The sequence below is a fragment of the Acinonyx jubatus genome, chromosome A3 (assembly GCF_027475565.1).
Source record: "Acinonyx jubatus isolate Ajub_Pintada_27869175 chromosome A3, VMU_Ajub_asm_v1.0, whole genome shotgun sequence".
NCBI lineage: Eukaryota > Metazoa > Chordata > Mammalia > Carnivora > Felidae > Acinonyx > Acinonyx jubatus.
Genome location: NC_069388.1, coordinates 26,800,632 through 26,818,978, shown reverse-complemented (window position 1 = coordinate 26,818,978; position 18,347 = coordinate 26,800,632). Strand labels below are relative to the sequence as shown.

General features: G+C 40.5%; 1 non-coding gene across 1 annotated transcript; it reads right to left on the bottom strand.

Annotated features, from left to right (window-relative positions):
• Positions 1–15,320: 15,320 nt before the first annotated feature.
• On the bottom strand, positions 15,321–15,424 carry LOC113602612 (U6 spliceosomal RNA). Its single transcript, XR_003424096.1, has one exon. It is a non-coding gene; the product is annotated as a U6 spliceosomal RNA (small nuclear RNA).
• Between the last annotated feature and the right edge of the window lie 2,923 nt (positions 15,425–18,347).

The following is an 18,347-nucleotide window of genomic DNA, read 5'->3' as shown; positions in this document are numbered from 1 at the left end:
TGGGTGGCTCGGTCAGTTAAGCATCTGACTTCAGTTCAGGTCATGATCTCATGGTCCGTGGGTTCAGGTCCCGCATCGGGCTCCATGCTGACAGCTTGGAGCCTGGAGCCTGCTTCAGATTCTGAATTCAGATTCTCTCTATGCCCCTCCCTTGCCCTCTCTCTCTCTCTCTCTCTGTCTCTCTCCCTCTCTCTCAAAAATAAATAAATAAAATAGAAAAATAAAAACAATTTGTTTAAATATACAAAATAATTTCAAAGAGCATAAGAAGAAGAAAATAATATAGAGTAGTGAGGAGTGGTCTCATGGCCAAGGATTGTTTCTAAGGAGTTGACATTTGAAACAAAGATACGAAAAAAAAAGTAGTCTAGGCTGAGGCAGACTGGTGGTTTAGGGAGGCCTTCATAGTGAAAAGATGCCCCTGTGAAGAGTCCACATAGGACCCGTGTGATGAAGTGTCCGCTATGCAAAGAAATAGAGAAGAGCAATTTAGAGAGAAGGTGATCAATTTGTTCTAGTTTGCTAAAGACTTTCTTGATGTTAGCACTCTAATTCTCAAGTTCTGGGACAACCCTCAGTCCTAGACAAGCTAGGATGGCTTGTCAGCCTAACAGGGTGTCTAAGATCTACTGGAATAGAGGTCTATTGAAAGGTCAGTGATCTGATGGTCGATATCCAAACTGCAGTCACAGTCACTGGCAACTTGACTTAGACAAAACTTGACTTAGACAAAAGAATTAGAGGAAAAAACCTTCTTGATTCTGAGACATTTAGGCACCCGAGACTGTGGCTTTCAGTAGCATCCCAGACTTAGCCCAACACATTAATAATCAAGTTTAGAGTTAGTAATTGCTTCTTTGTGATATCAAAGAGTAAACTTGCTGACTCATCAGTCACCATACAAACCATCACTCAACATGCATACAGGCACACAGAGCATAGAAACCCTACACACAACAGGCATTCACGGACAAGATAAAGATCTGGAGAGGCATGCTGTGAGATCACCATTGTGGGAAGTTGGACTTTTGATTGGAAAGAACATTGGAAAGATGAGTCGAATTTGTGATGCAGCTTTTAATTTCATATGCTGCTCTCAAGGCAAGTCACAGTTTCATCTCTATCTAGTTAACACAGTATTTGTGCAGAATGAGGTGGTTTCTGACTATAACTGGGTTAGTTTCTGGTTGAAGCCTTAAACAAAGTTTGACCTTATGATACAGATAGGGACTTAAATTCATAACTTGCAATAAAGTGGGGGTGCGGGGAATATAGGAAAGGGAGGACTTGTCTGGAACTTTTTATGTGCCTTCACAGGTTCCTCCGTATATGATAGGAGTGGTTCAGGAATTACTAAAATCAAAATCCTTGTCTCAACCATAAAGGCAGCTCCAAACTGTGGTCTTTTTTTTTTTTTTTTGGTATGGAAAAATACAGACACACAAAATGTTCACTGAGACCAATATATTTTAATACATCAGAGGAAGACAGATAAAGAATTTCAGCCCAATAAAGAGAACCCCTGTGTCTTCTATGCACTTCTCTTTACACATTTCCAACTGTAGGGTAACTGTTGGTACTTGTCTTGGCGGTAGCATTCTGTCCGTCTGCATGCCATCCAATCCCCAATAGAATTGTCTCTGGTGAAATAACATCAACAAGATTGGTCCCTGCATATTATTCCCAGTGCATATCTCTAGTGTCCCATACCCAGAAGAAATGTTAATTAGTTGTACCTTCAGTGGTCTCAAGAGAATGTGCCGGAGCTGTGGAAGAATTTTCTCGTAGGTTTCCAGGTATAGTTGGGTTAACTGTTACCTCATCATCAAACCAAGATATGGGGGAATTAGAAAATAAATCCCAATCGTTCGTATTAACAGTTATCTGTTCTTCAAAGGGTACAGGATGTGGTGGCGTTTTAGTGTATCCGTCGTCTTCTTTTATGGGAATGCAGCACGTTAGCTTGTTCATACAAAGAAGCTTGTACCTTTCAACATGAAAACATCGTTTTCTGCAGTGCCCGATGTTATCCTTCCAACATCTTTTGACTTCCCAGCCAGCTGCGGGGAATAAATGAGTAGGATAAGTTTTTAACTCTAGCACCAATATGATAAGCATTAATTGAAAAACTTGACAACCATTACCCATCTAGAGCAATATGATAAATGCTACAAGCCATTGGGAGACCAAAAAATGAAACTGTATGTTAAATCTTGTGTCATATGCCATCAAGGAAACGGGGGCTGGGTGGGGAGAGAGAGAAAGAAGGAAAGCAGAAGGAAAGAGGAGGAGGAGGAGGAGGAAGAAAGAGAGGTAGAGAGGGAGACCTATGTACAGCTAATATTTAAGCCAAGGCAAGAAGGATGGAAGGAGCCAGCCAAGTGCACAAAAAGCAGAGAAAGGATCAGCAAATGCTCAGTCCCACTGCTGAGAAACTGCATCATGTGTTTGGAGGAGGCTGATGAGTCTGAAGTGTAACGTGACGAGGAGCCTAAGATGAAGTGAACTTCAAGTGGCCAATGCCATCACCCAGTCATGTTACACCATTGTTTAGCATTTTGGTTTCAAAACACAGTGTGAACTAATTTATTTTATGCTTTAGATGATTAGTTTGGATTTTATGTGGAAATTAGATTAGGGAAAAGAAAGAACAGAATCAGGAAGGTGTGTTAGAAGCTTTGGCTAGGTATGATATAATGGTGACTGGAATTGGGGCTTCAAGAACTGTGGAAAAAAGGGTAGATTTAAGACATTGGTTGTTTGGATATGAGATCAGAGGAAGATGGAGAAATCAAAGTGCATTCCTGCATTTCTGTTGAGATAGGGGAGATTAGTGGTACTTGCCATTCGCAGGATGGTAAAGTGAGGAAACAACAAGCTTTGGAAGGAAGAGAAAAAGGCAGGCTCAAGTATTCACTTCAGGGCATGTAACATACACCTAGAATGTCAAAAAAGGCGGTGGAAACACCTGTAGGATCTCAGTAGACAAGTTCGGACTCTAGGTATAAATTTTGGAATCGTTGCTTATGGATATTTCAGGCTACAGTAATGGATAAAGTATAGTGAGCTGGAATAACGTGAGATAAAAAGGGGACCAAGATTAAATTCTGGTGAGTGTCAATATTAAGAGCTCAAATAGGAGGAAAAGACCCAAAAGGAACAACCAGGTAAGTTGGAACAAAACAAGAGAATGAGACACTGGAGAATTAGATTAGTTTCTCCAAAAGCAGACCTTGGGGGGAAATTTGAGTATAACAAGTGAACCGAGAGGCATTCTCCTCCATCTGGAATCAGTTTGGAAATATGGTAGTTAGGAAAGTAAGAAAGCCAAGAAGAGGTGAGTTATGGAGTTAGTTACCAGTGTGGTTGACTAGAGCATAATCCTGTGGGAAACTGTGGCAGCCAGTGCCTCAGAATTCTCCTTCTTGAGAATGAAAGGAGCTGGAGTATTTATCTGCCACCTGGCCAGCCAATATTTGATAGATGATCCCAGAGTGAGCTCATAATTCCCTGTCATTTCTGGATTGCTCTGTACAGGGGTATTTCGTACGCAATCAACCATGCTTTGGGGAGACCTGCAAGGTGCAGATCAGGCTAGTATGCATGAAAAATGGTAAATGCCAAAAGGATACAAATAAAGTTGTACCAGTGTAACTAGGTTATGCAAGAGAGGAAAGTTTTTCTTAAAACAGTGAGTGGACATTTGTAGGCAAATATTGAGGAGAAGTTGAGTAAGATATGGGCAGAAGTGTCCATTGTGTTTAACATGATGATTGTCACTGATAACCATGAGAGGAGTGGTTTCAGAGTGAGAGGGGAAAAAAAAAAGAAAGAAAAGTGAAGTTGGTGAAAGGTGAATGAGAGAAGTCGAAGTAGAACCTGGAGACAAAACTCTTAAGTTCCATGTGAGGAAGAGCAGAGAAATGGAGAGGTTCTTGGAGGACAATACGGAACCAAGGGAGCATTTTTCAGGGAAATGACAGAGCATGTTTGAAGACGTTTAAGAAGAAACCAGTAGAAAGGGAGAGATTAATGCAGAATAGGGAAATGAGACAAAAGAAAGGCATAGTTCTTCATGGTTGGCAAGGATCAAAATCACATTCGACAGATTGAGGCAGAGAAGGCACACGTCCTCAGCTATGTCAAGAGGGAAAGAGAAGATGGGTGCAAAGACATACTGGTAGGAATGTTGACCGTGGTAAAAAGAAAAAGTTCTATTTGAATGTTTAATTTTTTAATTTTTTTGTTTTATTTGTTTAATCGGTTTTTTAGATTTCACATATGAGTGGAGTAATATAGTACTTGTCTTTCTCAGTGTGAGTTACTTCACTTAGCAAAATACCCTCTCAGTCCACCTATATTGGCTGTAAATGGCACAATCTTATACTTTTTTAGGGCTGCATAATATTTTGTGTATATATATATACACACCACATCTTCCTTATCCATTTGTCTATTGATGGACACTTGGGTTGCTTCCCTATCTTGACTATTGGAAATAATGTTGCAATAAACATAGGAATGCACATATATTTTCAAACATTTTCTTTGGGTAAATGTCCAGTAGTAGAATTATTAGATCATATGGTTTCTATTTTTTTTAATTTTATTTTAGAGAGAGAGAGAGAGCAAAGAGTGGGGCAGAGGGAGAGAGAATCTTAAGCAGACTCCACAGTCAATGTGGAGCCCAACACAGGACTTGACCCTATTACCCTGGGATCATGATCTGAGCTGAAATCAAGAGTGGGACATCCAACCAAATGAGCCACTCAGGCACCCCATGGCAATCTAGTTTTAATTTTTAATTTTTTTGAGGAAATCCATATTGTTTTCCACAGTGTCTGCGCCAATTTGCATTCCCACCAGGCGTGCACAAGGGTTCTTTTTCTCACATCCTCACCAACATTCTTACTTCTTGTCTTTTTATTTTAGCCATTCTGACAGGTGTAAGGTGATGTCTCATTGTGGTTTTGGTTTGCATTTCCCTGATGACTGGTGATGTTGAGCAACTTTTCATGTGACTATTTGAATTTTTTAAATCTTGAAGTGTGGGATAAAGTCATAAGCTGGGAGGGAGAGTCATGTAGAGAAATAGAGCAGGAGAATTAGAGAGAAAGAAAGGTCAGTACAAAATAGCTGTCTGGGAAAGAGGAAGGATGAGCTCACAAAAGAAATATGGTAGGATTTCTAAGCAATGTGATAATTTGAGGGATGAGGATCTGAATATAAAGTGAAACTAGCCTGCTCCATTTTACGATCATTTTTCAGGCAAGTAAATATGACCGTATTTCTCAGCAAATTGCCTGCAATGTATAAAGGTTAGTGTATCCTAGGCAGAGGAAGCAGCTAGAGCAAAGATTCTATGTTGGAGAAAGCCCGGTATGTATTAAAAAAGGGAAGCCGTTCTCAAAACAACCTTTTCTGGATTTAATTTGATTATGTATGAAAAGCACCTTTCATGGGTTTACATATATAGAGATAACAGTAATTTGTCTCCTGTTGCCTCCCCTGGGCCAAGAAGTTTATTCCTCTTCTCCGATGACTCATTCTCTTATTTTTTTACTGGCTCCGATTTGCTTTGCTCAGGTTAGAATTTTCTGTAAGTTTTAAGTGTAGACATTCCACTTTTTTCTTCCAAGACAAACTTTGACATCACTTCTTCATTCCTTGTTTCTACAAAGATTGTTTCTCAATTTTTCTTTTCCTCTAGGATACCCATTCTTGAATGCCCCTCATTCAAGAAAGTGTGAGCCCCTAACTATGATACAGATTTTATTCTAGGTCCGTATAGTACATTTGTGAACTAAGCAGACAAAAAATCACATAGAGCTTACTTTCTAGCAGGGGAAGACAGACGATGAAAAACAAATACATTACCTTATATGTGAGAAGGTGATAGTGGTTTGCAAAAGTAAGAGAGAATAGATTTCAGCAGAATCTATTTGGGGTGTCATGGGGGCAGACTAGCAGTTTCTTTTTTTTATGTTTTATTTATTTTTGAGAGAGAGACACAGACAGAGCGTGAGCAGGGGAGGGCAGAAGCAGGCTCCAGGCTCTGAGCTGTCAGCACGGAGCCCAACGCACGGCTTGAACCCACGAACCGTGAGATCATGACCTGAGCCAAAGTCGGACGCTTAAACAACGGAGCCATCCAGACACCCCCTGACAGTTGTTTAAACAGAAGTTAGCATAGTGTTTGAAAGAAGGTGACAATTAAATAATGACTTGGAGGAGGTAAAGGAATTAACCACACCAGAGTCTGGGTCAAGTATATCTAAGCAGAGGAAACAGAAAGAACTCTGTGGGTTGAGCAAGCCAGGCATGTCTGAGGAAGAGCAATGAAGCCAGTGGGGCTCTAGTGAAGGGAGCAAAGGCTAGAAGAGTAGAAGATGAGGTGAGAGAGTTCATAAGGGACAGATCACAGACAGCAGGTGAGCCGTTGTTGGGATCTTGGTTATTGTTCTGAGTAAAGAGGGGGCCATTGCAGAGTTTTGAGCAGAAGAGGTACATAATCTGACTTCTGTTGGGAGTAGATTATGCCATCTGCTATCTTGTGAGATGACTGCAGGAGGCAGGTGTAGAAGGACAGATACCTGTGAGGAAGCTACAGCAATAGGAGGTGAGAGATGGTAGTGACTTGAACCAGAGTGGTAGCAGTGGAGGCGGTGAGATTGGTTGGCTCTGGACACAATTTGCCAGTGGACTCCCTGATAGATATAGATGTCACAGATTAAAATACCAAAGACAACTCCAAGAATATGGCTTAAGCAACGCAATGATGGCAATTGGGAATAATCTTTCATCGAATGTATTTTTGTTTAGAATGACAGCAGTTTTGGTTTTTTTCCCCCAAAGGTCCTCAGTCTGGAATTATGTTGTTAAAACTTGTGACCTCCACCACCAATATCTCAAAATCATAAAACTAAAGAATATGAATAACAATTGTATCATTTTGGGCACATAAGCCATTCACCAAAACATTTTCCCGTGTGTGAATTCTGCCTAAAACATACCAGATGCAGAATCAGATGGCACCAAGTTAAGTATAGCCATTGACATTGATGGACAACTTGGCTTAGTAAAAAGTTACTTCACAAAACCATCAGATGCTCTCTTACTTGAAAATACAAAAATAAACTCAAATACATTAAGTAGTTAAATTTCAAAACAGAACCTATAAGGGAAGATCTATAAATCTTAAGGCCACACTGTGCTGACAGTGTGGAGCCTGCTTGGGCTCAGAAAGAGTGTGAGTATCCTTGCATTTCTGTGATCTTAGAGATATTCATTCTTTTACCATTAAGTATAACATTAAGTACATTAAGTATAACATTAGCTGTAGGTATTTTGTAGATTTTTTTTTTTATCAAGTTAGGAAAGTTTCCCTACATTCTTAGTGTTTTTTAATGTTTATGTATTTATTTTCAGAGAGAGCAGCCACATGTAGCACGACGCAGACATGAGTGGGCGGAGGTGGTCAGAGAGAGAGAGACAGGAGAGAGTTTTTATCATGAATGCATTTGAAACTTATTCAGATGCTATTTATACATCAATTGATTGGATCATTTGATTTTTTTCTATTAGCCTGTTGATTTGTTAGGTGATATTCATGATTTTCAAATATTTAACCACCTTTCATTCTGCATCAAATCCCATCTGGTCATGACTAATTCTTTTTATATATTGCCCAATTCCATCTGCCAATATTTTTTTTAATTTTTTTTTTTGAGAGAGAGGGAGAGAGAGAGAGAGAGAGAGGGAGGGAGAGGGCACAAGTGAGTGAGGGGCAGAGAGAGAGAGACAGAGAATCCCACTAGAGGGCGAGAGAGAGAGGGAGAGAGAAGTGGGGCTCACTCAAAGTGGGGCTCATGTTTTACCTGAAGCGGGGCTGGAGGTCACCCAATGCAGGGCTTGAGCTCATCCAAGGCGGGGCTCGAGCTCCCCCGAAGTGGGGCTCAAGTCCTGATGTGGGACTCGAACTCACAAATCGTGAGATAATGACCTGAGCCGAAGTCAGATGCTTAATGACTGAGCTACGCAGGTGCCCCTGCCAGTATTTTTCTAACTGAAATAATTGTAGACTCACAGGTACTTGTAAGAAATAATTTAGAGCGAGCCTGTTTGCCCTTGATCTCGTGTCCCCCAATGGTCACATCTTGTAAGCCTATAGTACAGTCTCAACGAGGATGGTGACACAGATACATCCCCCCAATCTCATTCTGATGCCCCAGTTTTACTTGTAATCATTTGTGTGTGCATGGGTGTGTTGTGATAGTGTGTGTGTTTGGAGTTCCGTGCAGTTTTACCACACATTAGGTTTGTGCGTCCACCACCACACTCAAAAGATACGGAGCAGTTCCATCATCATAAGGGTCCCACCTTTCATTCACTATGGCCTTGCCAAAAGTCAGTTGAGCATATTTGTCTGATCTGTTTCTAGATCCTGTAATTTGTTCCACCAATCCCTTCACTAATACAACACAGCTGTACCTAAGCCTTGCTCTCTGATGGAATGATACTTTATACTTTATACTCTGTCAAGATGGTAGGGCTGATGTTCTTGTGTATCAATGTTACAACAAACTTGTGTATGTCTACAAAAATCTTGCTTAGATTAGATAAGAATTTCACTAACCCTATAGATCAATGTGAAGTCTTCTAATCCGTAAACACAGTATGACTCATTGCATATTTAGGTTTGTTTTGCTTCCATCAGAATTTCGTAATTTTCAGCATTCAGATCCTAAACTTGTTTTTTTTTTTAACTTTTTAATGTTTTATTTGTTTTTGAGAGAGACAGAGACAGTCAGTGGGGGAGGGGCAGAGAGAGACGGAGACACAGAATCCAAAGCAGGCTCCAGGCTCTGAGCTGTCAGCACAGAGCCTGATGCCAGGCTCGAACTCAGGAACTGGGAGATCATTACCTGAGTGGAAATCGGACGCCTAACCAACTGAGCCACCCAGGCGCCCCTAAACTTGTTTCGTTAAAAGTATACCTAAGTATTTCATTTACTTGGGAGTGACTGTAATTACTACTGCCTTTAAATTCCAGTGTCTGTAAGTTTATTGCTAATATATAGAAATGGAATTTACTTTTGAATAATTTTTTAAGCAAACAGACATTTACTTGGGCCTTTAGAGTTGTAATTCAGGAGACACAGATTCAAGTAGAAACCTGAATTCTTTTGTGTCTTGTCTTTTATCCTGCAACCCAGCTGAACTCACTAGTCGATTCTTGTGGATTTTTTAAAATAGATTTTTGGTGGGATTTTCACCTAGAGAATCATGTCTTCTGCAAACAGGCAGCCCTTTTTTCCTTTTAAATCTTTGTCTATTATTTCTTGATTTATTGTGATGACTACAATTTCCAGTACTGGTAATGTGAAAGCAGTTAGCCTTTGATCACTAAATATGAGGGATTTATTTTGTAGATGTTCTTTATCAAATTGAAGTAATTCCCTTCTACTCCTCACCTGAAAAGACTTTTTATCATGAACTGGTGTTTTGTAAAATGTTTTTTCTGTGACAATCAATAGGCTCATATTATTTTTATAATTTCCTTATTGATATGGTTATGTGATTTTTTTATTTTTTTAATTATATGAAACCAATCTTGCATACCTGAAATAGCTTCCCCTTGGTCCTGGTGTCTGATTTTTTATACATTGTGGATTCTATTTGCTGATATTTTACTGAGGTATTTGCATGTAAGTTTACAAGGGCATTTGGTCTGTAGTTTTTGTTTTTAGAAATGTCTCTAGTTTCGGTAGTAGGGTAATGCTGATATCATACAATGAGTTAGGAAGTACTTCCTTCTCTTCTAGCTTCTGGAGGAGATTAAATCTTTGTACATACAGGTATCCCTCACTATATGAAAGTTTGGGTCACACCACTCTGCTTTTATGAAAGACCTACATTAGTACCTGTTTTTGCTAACAAAGAAATCTGAAGAGGATTTTTGCTTTTACAAAAGGCGAAAAGCAAAAATAGTGATCAGTTACGCGTTTGCTTTGCAACGAGTCATTATTGAGGCAACTCACGCCTAGAGCAGCCAGAATAGCCCCACCAAGCTGCTGCCCTGGGAACTACACTCAGTATCTCAGCATCAAGTTGCCATGGCTTTGCACTATGTCTCTGAGCATCTGGGCTTTGTCTGGATTTTGTGCATCCCTTAGCAGGCTGTGTCCCAAGATATCAGAAAGACTAAGAAAGGTTATCTTTCGGTCTGGAAACACTCAAAAAATTCTCCATATGAATTAATGGTAATTGCATCTTTGCTTTATGCCATCGGGCTTACAAAAGTGTTCATAGAAACGTTCTACTCTCAGATAATGGGGAAAACCCATATTGGGTCAAATTCTCCAGCGAAAGCATTTCGGCCTGGAGATTACTGTTTGAAAGCTTTTAAATTAGAAATCCAATTTCCTTAATGGTTATAGAACTAGTCAGGTGGTCTATTTCATCGGGATCGAGTTTAAATTGTTTTTGGTTTTTGAAGAATTGACCTATTTCTTCTAAGTTGTAAAATTTTTGAGTGAAAAATTTCTTGTGGTTTTCCCATCTTATTTATTATTATTATTATTTGTTTTAGAGAAAGAGAGCACACATGCTCGTGCAAACTAGAGAGGGGCAGAGGCAGAAGGAAAGAAAGGAGCAGGCTCCACACCTGTTGGTGGTGGTGGTGGGGGGGTCATCGTGGGGCTCGATCTCATGATTGTGAGATCATCAGATCTGAGCTGAAATCAAGAGGCATAGGCTCAACTGACTGAGCCACCTAGGCGCTCTTCTTTTCTTATCTTTTTTTTTTTACACATTTATTTATTTTTGATAGAGCACAACCTGGGGAGGGGCAGAGAGAGAAGGAGACACAGAATCTGAAGCAGGCTCCAGGCTCCGAGCTGTCAGCACAGAGCCCGACACGGGGCTCGAACTCACAAACCCCGAGATCATGACCTGAGCCGAAGTCGGACGTATAACCGACTGGGCCACCCAGGCGCCCCTCTTACCTTTTTTAATGGCTGTAGGATCTTAATGATATCAATGTTTCATTGTGGACATTGATGGTTTCTGAATTGCTTCCTTTTATCTTTGTCAATTTTGAAATTTGACTTAGTAATTTTACAGATTTTTTTTTTTTGAGAATCAGCTTTCTGTTTATTTTTTCCTTTTTTTTTTTGTTTTCAATTTTATTTTTCTCCTACTGTTCCCCTTATTATTTCCTTTCTTCTGCTTGCTTTGAGTTTATTTTGCTCTTCTTTTTCTAGTTTTGAGATAAGATCTGAGATTATAGAGATCTTTCTTTTTCTTTTTTTAATTAAAAAAATTTTTTTTTCTATTTTTATTTTAAGTAGGCTCCACACCCAGTGTGGGGCTTGAACTCACGACCCTGAGGTCAAGAGTCACATGCTCTACTGACTGAGCCGGCCAGGCACCCCTTTTTCTTTTTAACTATAAGCATTTAGTGATAAAAACTTCCTTCTAATTATCACTTTAGATGCAACCCACATATTTGGATATGACCTGTTAATTAGGAGGAAATGTGAAACAAAAACATGCAAAAAGGTGTCGCACAAATTAGGGTTTTATTCTTCTCCTATGGTATAATGTCAAGGAATGCTATAAGAGTTTCACACTGACATCAGGGACCAGGCAACATCTACCCTTTTTTTCACACACTCCTCGCACGTGCTTTTGGCCCATGGTTATAAGACGGCTACCTCGCCTCCAGCAACATGACGGTGCACCTAAACTATCATCCAGACACAACAGGCCGTACTAAGGAGCAAAGAGGCGGAAATGTCCAGAGCACGCTCACTCCTCAGCAGATAGCACCAGGCACACGGAGTTCTCCAAGAACGACGGCATCCCTGTGGGGCCAAACTAACGATCCCGTTCTTGGAACATCAAGATCTAATCGTGCTGGCGGCCCGCAGGCACACCCCAGGCTCTGTGGAACATCACACTGGGTCAGGTGAGGAACCGCATGTTCAGACCACCCCCCGGGAGCAGAGCAGGCTTGGAGACGTGGCAGATGGAAGAGCTCCGTGGACAGGTGATCAAGCGGCACTACTGAGAGTTCAGGAAGCTGAAGAATTTGGGCGACCGGTACCAGTCTGCAGCCCCTGGAACGCACGGGGGCTTCTCAGAAAGCCTGTCATCTCAGGACACAGTATGTGGCCAGGCAACACTCTGAGCGTCGGTGACAAAGTATTCAAGGGCAGAGTTCTTTTGTGCAAGTTGCCTATGGCCCTGCATGGTTGCATTTTCTTTCTCTGTCTCTTGGCATATCATTTAAACTTATTTTTACATTGTTTTAAGTGCCTGACCTAGAGTTTTAGTTATATCTTTTTAAACGATCTAAGTCTGCTTAGAAACACCAAGAGTCTGTGTTCAGCCTTTTCAGCTGAAATCCACTGTTAACATACTGAAGGTTTTTTGGTATATTGGTACAGTGTGGTAGGAAAAAGATCTAAATTTTTCTGATTTTGTCCCATACTTTTACTGAGGCTGTGTCTCAGGGCTATGACCTTCACCAGTATTTCTGTCCCCTTTCCCAGCATATACTCTTTGCCCATCTGTTACTCCCTTCCCTGAGAACAGTGCCCCCAATGTATTTCCTTGAAGATATCTTCCCTGTCGCCTATTTTTTTCCTTAGATGAAATAAGTTTAGAGCAGGTTGGAGTGGGCAAGATACCTTTCTTTTTTTTTTTTTTATTTTTTAAAATGTTTATTCACTTTTGGGGGATGGGGGGGAGGGAGAGACCATGAGTGGGAGAGACACAGAATTGGAACCAGGCTCCAGACTCTGAGCTGTCAGCAGAGATCCCGATCCGGGCTCGAACCCAACCAACTGTGAGATAATGACCTGAGCCCAAGTCGGACGCTTAACCGACTGAGCCACCCGGGCACCCCAATACCTTTCATCCGGGATAAAGTCTTGGAATTGCCTTCTGTGAAATTCTTTCTCCCTAGAGACTAGACCTTTGTTAGGAAGAAAGTCTTGAAGAGTGTTGGCATTGCCACTAGCCAGATACTCACTGTGAGAGCTTGATTGTTTTAATTTATTTTCTGTCACATTGCAGCTTTTCCTCAAAGTGTGGTAATCCTAGATTTCCTGTCCATACTTAATAGATAGAACAGAAATTGTGATTGTAAGCATTTTTATGTGGTTAAGCCTATCCTCAATTAGCTTTTGATTTAAGATGTTTATGAATATAGAAAAACATTTTTGGAATGCATGGCACTGAAATTTCCTGCTTTATTCTCTTTATAAAAGGTACATAAGCAGAAAGATGGAGTAATTTTTTTATATGCAAATACAGCACCCAAGAATATTTATGCCAACCCAGGAGTTTAATAATAAGAATTATTTTTTTTAAATTTATTTATTTGAAAAAGAGAAAGAGCACGAGCCGGGGAGGGGCAGAGAGAGGGAGAGAGAGCCAAGCAGGCTCCTGTCAGCACAGAGCCTGACGCAGAGCTCTATCCCACAAACAGTGAAACCATGACCTGAGCCAAGATCAAGAGTTGGACGCTCAACTGACTGAGACATCCATGTGCCCCCTAATAATGAAAACTCTTTTTTTTTAAATTTTTTTAATGTTTATTTATTTTTGACAGAGACAGAGACAGAATGCGAGGGGGTTAGGGGCAGAGAGAGAAGGAGACACAGAAGCAGAAGCAGGCTCCAGGCTCTGAGCTGTCAGCACAGAGCCCGACGCGGGGCTCGAACTCACGAGCTGTGAGATCATGACCTGAGCCGAAGTCGGACGCTCAACCGACTGAGCGACCCAGGTGCCCCATAATGAAAATTCTAAAATGACATCCCTGTACCCTGTCTAGCAAGTAATGAGTTCACATTGTAGAAGGAAGAATAAGGTTCCAGTGATAAGATATAAGTGAGATACACCCTCATTTACTACAGAAGAAAATAGATGATAACTAATGTAGGCAAATTATAGTCATTAATTATTAAATAATAGCAGCAATTCAATATACCATTTTACCCTGTAGCATTAGTTTTCTGGAACATATATTGGATGATCTGTTTAGGACATATAGATTTTTTACATTTTTCTTCAAGTATCTTTGCACGTAAATCAAGGTAATCACTTTCTGATTTGGGAGCTAGTGAGCCTATCTATGTGAATTATTTGCTAAATCAAAAGCTAACAAAAAGAAACCTAGGTGCTAACAGGTCAAAGCAGTGAGCAGGGCCATAGGCAGCTTGCATAAAAGAACTTTGACCCTGAATACTTTGTCACCGACGCTCAGAGTGTTGCCTGGCCACATACTGTGTCCTGAGATGACAGGCTTTCTGAGAAGCCCCCGTGTGTTCCAGGGGCTGCAGACTGGTACCGGTCGCCCAAATTCTTCAGCTTCCTGAACTCTCAGTAGTGCCGCTTGATCACCTGTCCACGGAGCTCTTCCATCTGCCACGTCTCCAAGCCTGCTCTGCTCCCGGGGGGTGGTCTGAACATGCGGTTCCTCACCTGACCCAGTGTGATGTTCCACAGAGCCTGGGGTGTGCCTGCGGGCCGCCATCACGATTAGATCTTGATGTTCCAAGAACGGGATCGTTAGTTTGGCCCCACAGGGATGTCGTCATTCTTGGAGAACTCCGTGTGCCTGGTGCTATCTGCTGAGGAGTGAGCGTGCTCTGGGCATTTCTGCCTCTTTGCTCCTTAGCACGGCCTGTTGTGTCTGGATGATAGTTTAGGTGCAGCGGCACGCCCGTGTCAACAACTTTTCCAAATCTGGCAAACACAGAGTGGTGAAACGTGATGCAATTCTGGCCAGTGATGTTAAGCAGAATATTTTTGGTGAGGGATCTTGTAAGATACTTCAGAGGGACGGGGCAAAGATTGAAGTGGCAGGTACCCATTAACTTTTGTCCTGCCACTTCCCTCTGCTTGAATCACCATCATGTTGCTGGAGGCGAGGTAGCCGTCTTATAATCATGGGCCAAAGTGATGAAAGAAAGAAAGAAATTGAAGACAGAAATAAATGGAAAGATATCCTGCGTTCACAGACAGAAGGTGATATTGTCAAATATTGTGCAGCCACTGTGGAAAACAGTATGGTAGTTTCTCCCCCAAAAATGAAAAATAGTACTCTCATACGATCCAGAAATCCCACTGCGGGATATAGAGCTGGATGAAATGAAATCATTCTGTTGAAGAGATATTTGCATTCCCATGTTATTCACAGTATTTACAATAGACAGTATTTACAATAGTATTTCCAAGGTGTGGAAATAACCCAAATGTATGTTGACAGTAGAATGGTTAAAGAAAGTGTGTATATATAAAGTGGAATAATAATCAGACTTTTCTTCATGAATTTGTGTGTCATCCTCGTGCAGGGGCTGTGCTAATCTCTGTATCGTCCCAATTTTAATACATGTGCTGGTGAAGCGAGCACAATAATCAGCCTTTTAAAAGGAAGGAAGTCCTGCCATTTTTTGACAACGTGCGTGAACCCAGAAGACCTCATGCTAAGTGAAATAAGCCAGATGAAAAAAAGAAAAATACCGCACTATCTTATTTACATGTGGGCTCTCAGTGGTCAGACTGTGTGGCGGCGGGAGTGGAGAGATGGTTTCAGGAGGTACAAACTTTCAATTATGCGAGATGAGTAAATTCTGAAGCTCTGTTGCACAACAACGTGACTATGGTTAACACTGTTGTATTATATACTGCAAATTTGCCAATGGACTAGATCTTAAATGTTGCCACCACAAAAAAGGTCAAAAAAGAAAACCGTAACTAGGTGTGGTAATGAATTAAAAAAAATGGAAAGGATTAAAAGAGATCATAGACTGAAAGATGTTATTTGCCAATTGCATAGCCAACAAAGAACTCAAATAGAGTACATAAACAACTCTCAAAATTCAATAATTAAAAATATCCCATTATCTTTGAGTAAATACCCAGAAGTGGCATTTCTGGATCGTAGTGGCATTCCCACTAACAGTGTACAAGGATTCCTTTTTCTCCACATCCTCACCAACACTTGCTGCTTCTTGTCCTTTTGATTTTAGTTGTGCACAGGTGTGAGGTGATATCTCCTTGTGGTTTTTGATTTGCATTGTCCTACTGATGAGTGATGTTGAGCATGTTTTCATGTGTCTGTTGGGCATTTGTGTGTCCTCTTTGGAAAAATGTCTATTTGGGTCTTCTGCCCATTTTTAATTGGATTATTATTTGTGTGTGTGTGTGTGTGTGTGTGTGTGTGTGTGTGTTGAGTTGTATAAGTTCTTAATATATTTTGGATATTAACCCAGTTTGAAAAGATGTATGCACATCTATGTTTACTGCAGCCTTATTTACATTAGCCAAGATATGGAAGCAACCCAAGTGTCCATCAATAGATGAATGGAGAAAAAAGACGTGATATATGTATACACAATGGAATGGTACTCAGTTGTAAAAAGGAATGAGATCTTGCCATTTGCAACTACGTGAATGGACCTAAAGGGTATTATGCTAAGTGAAATAAGTCAGAGAAAGACAAGTACCATACAATTTCACTGATATGTGCAATTAAAGAAACCAAACAAATGAACAAACAAAGAAAAAGACACACAAAATCGTCTCTTTGATACAGAGAACAAATTGTGGTTGCCAGAAGGGAGTTGGGGAGAAGTGGGTGAAATAGAAAAAGGAGAGACTAAGAGGTACAAACTTCCAGTTACAGAATAAATAATTCATGGAGACGAACAGTACAGCATAGGTAATAGAGTCAGTAAGATCTTAATAACGTTGTTTGGTGACGGATGGTGACTTCACTTACCATGGTGAGCACTGGGTAATGTAGAGAATTGTTGAATCATTATATTGTATACCTGAGACTAACATAACACTGTATGTTAGTTATGCTTCAATAAAAAAGTAAAGACATACTCCTCATAAGAAACACAAATATTCCATTTAGAAAATGGGCAAATGAACAGGGATTTCACCAAGGAGGATGGCATCTAAGTACAAGAAAAGATGATCAACATCAGTAGCAATTAGGGAAATGCAAATTAACACCAGCAGGAGATACTACGCATTATCCGTTAGAACAGATAGCATTTAAAACCATGGCAATACCAAATGCTGATGAGGAGAGACTGAATCTCTCATACATTGTTGGCGAGAATGTTAAATGGTGCAGGCACTCTGAAAAATAGTTTGGCAATTTTTTTTTTAAAAGCTAGCAATCACCCCCTAGGCATTTATCCAGAGAAATGAAAACTTTTGTCCACAGAAAAATCTGTACACAAATATTTATATCAGCTTTGTTTGTAATAACCAAAATCTGTAAACAGCCAAATGTTCTATAACTGTAGTACATCCGTACCATGGAATACTACACAGTGACAGAAGAAACAACTATTGATAGATGCAGTGATCTCACAAGGTTGCGTACTGTATGATTCCATGTATATAACATTCTCAAAATGACAAAATTAGAACAATGGAGAATATCTTGTTAGTTGCCATGGGTTAGGGATGTTGGGGAAGTTGGGAGCTAGGTAGCACAAGGAAGATCTTTGTGGTGATTGAATAGTTCTGCATATTGATTGCTTACACTAAACAATGCCTGTGATAGAATGACATAGAAATATACATAAACATTGCACCAATGTCAGTTTCCTTGTTTTGACATTGTGCTGTAGTTATTCAAAACAACATTTGGAGAAACTATGCAAAGGCTACACAAGATTTCTCTACTGTCTTTGCAACTCCCTCTTAATCTATAATAATTTCAAGATAAGATTTACATTAAACTAAAAAACGAAGACAGTTATAGCCAGAAGATGTATGTGTTTGGTGAGACATTTTCCCCTGGTTGCGAGGAGCAATGGATTTGGAGTCATTTGGGACTTTATGGCTTACCAACTGTGTGGCCTTAAGAAAGTCAATTGACCTTTCTGAGCTTGAGTTCTATTGCAGAGAATGGTCTTTATCAATTTCCTAGTCCAAACTTTAGTCATTTGCATATCTTCTTACAAACTTAACAACCTGCCATATTATCTACAGGCTGTAGTGTTACATATTTGTTGTCTCCCACCCCCATCAGAATGCAAGAATTTGCTTTCTTCTTCTCTCAGAACTCTGTCTAGTACAGAGATTCACACCAGCCAGTTCACCAGTCCTCCCTGCAGGACCTGAGAGAAGTGGTCAGGCAGACTCCATATGTAGCATTTGGACACCAGGAACCACCCCATCTCCCAGACAGTCCAACCAGTTTCAGATGGTTCTAATCATCAGAGGTCTGTCCAATTAGTGAAAACCTGCCCCGCTGCTGTTTCCAGCCAAGACTTCTGGTTCTGCCCTCTAGGCCTGCATAGAACATG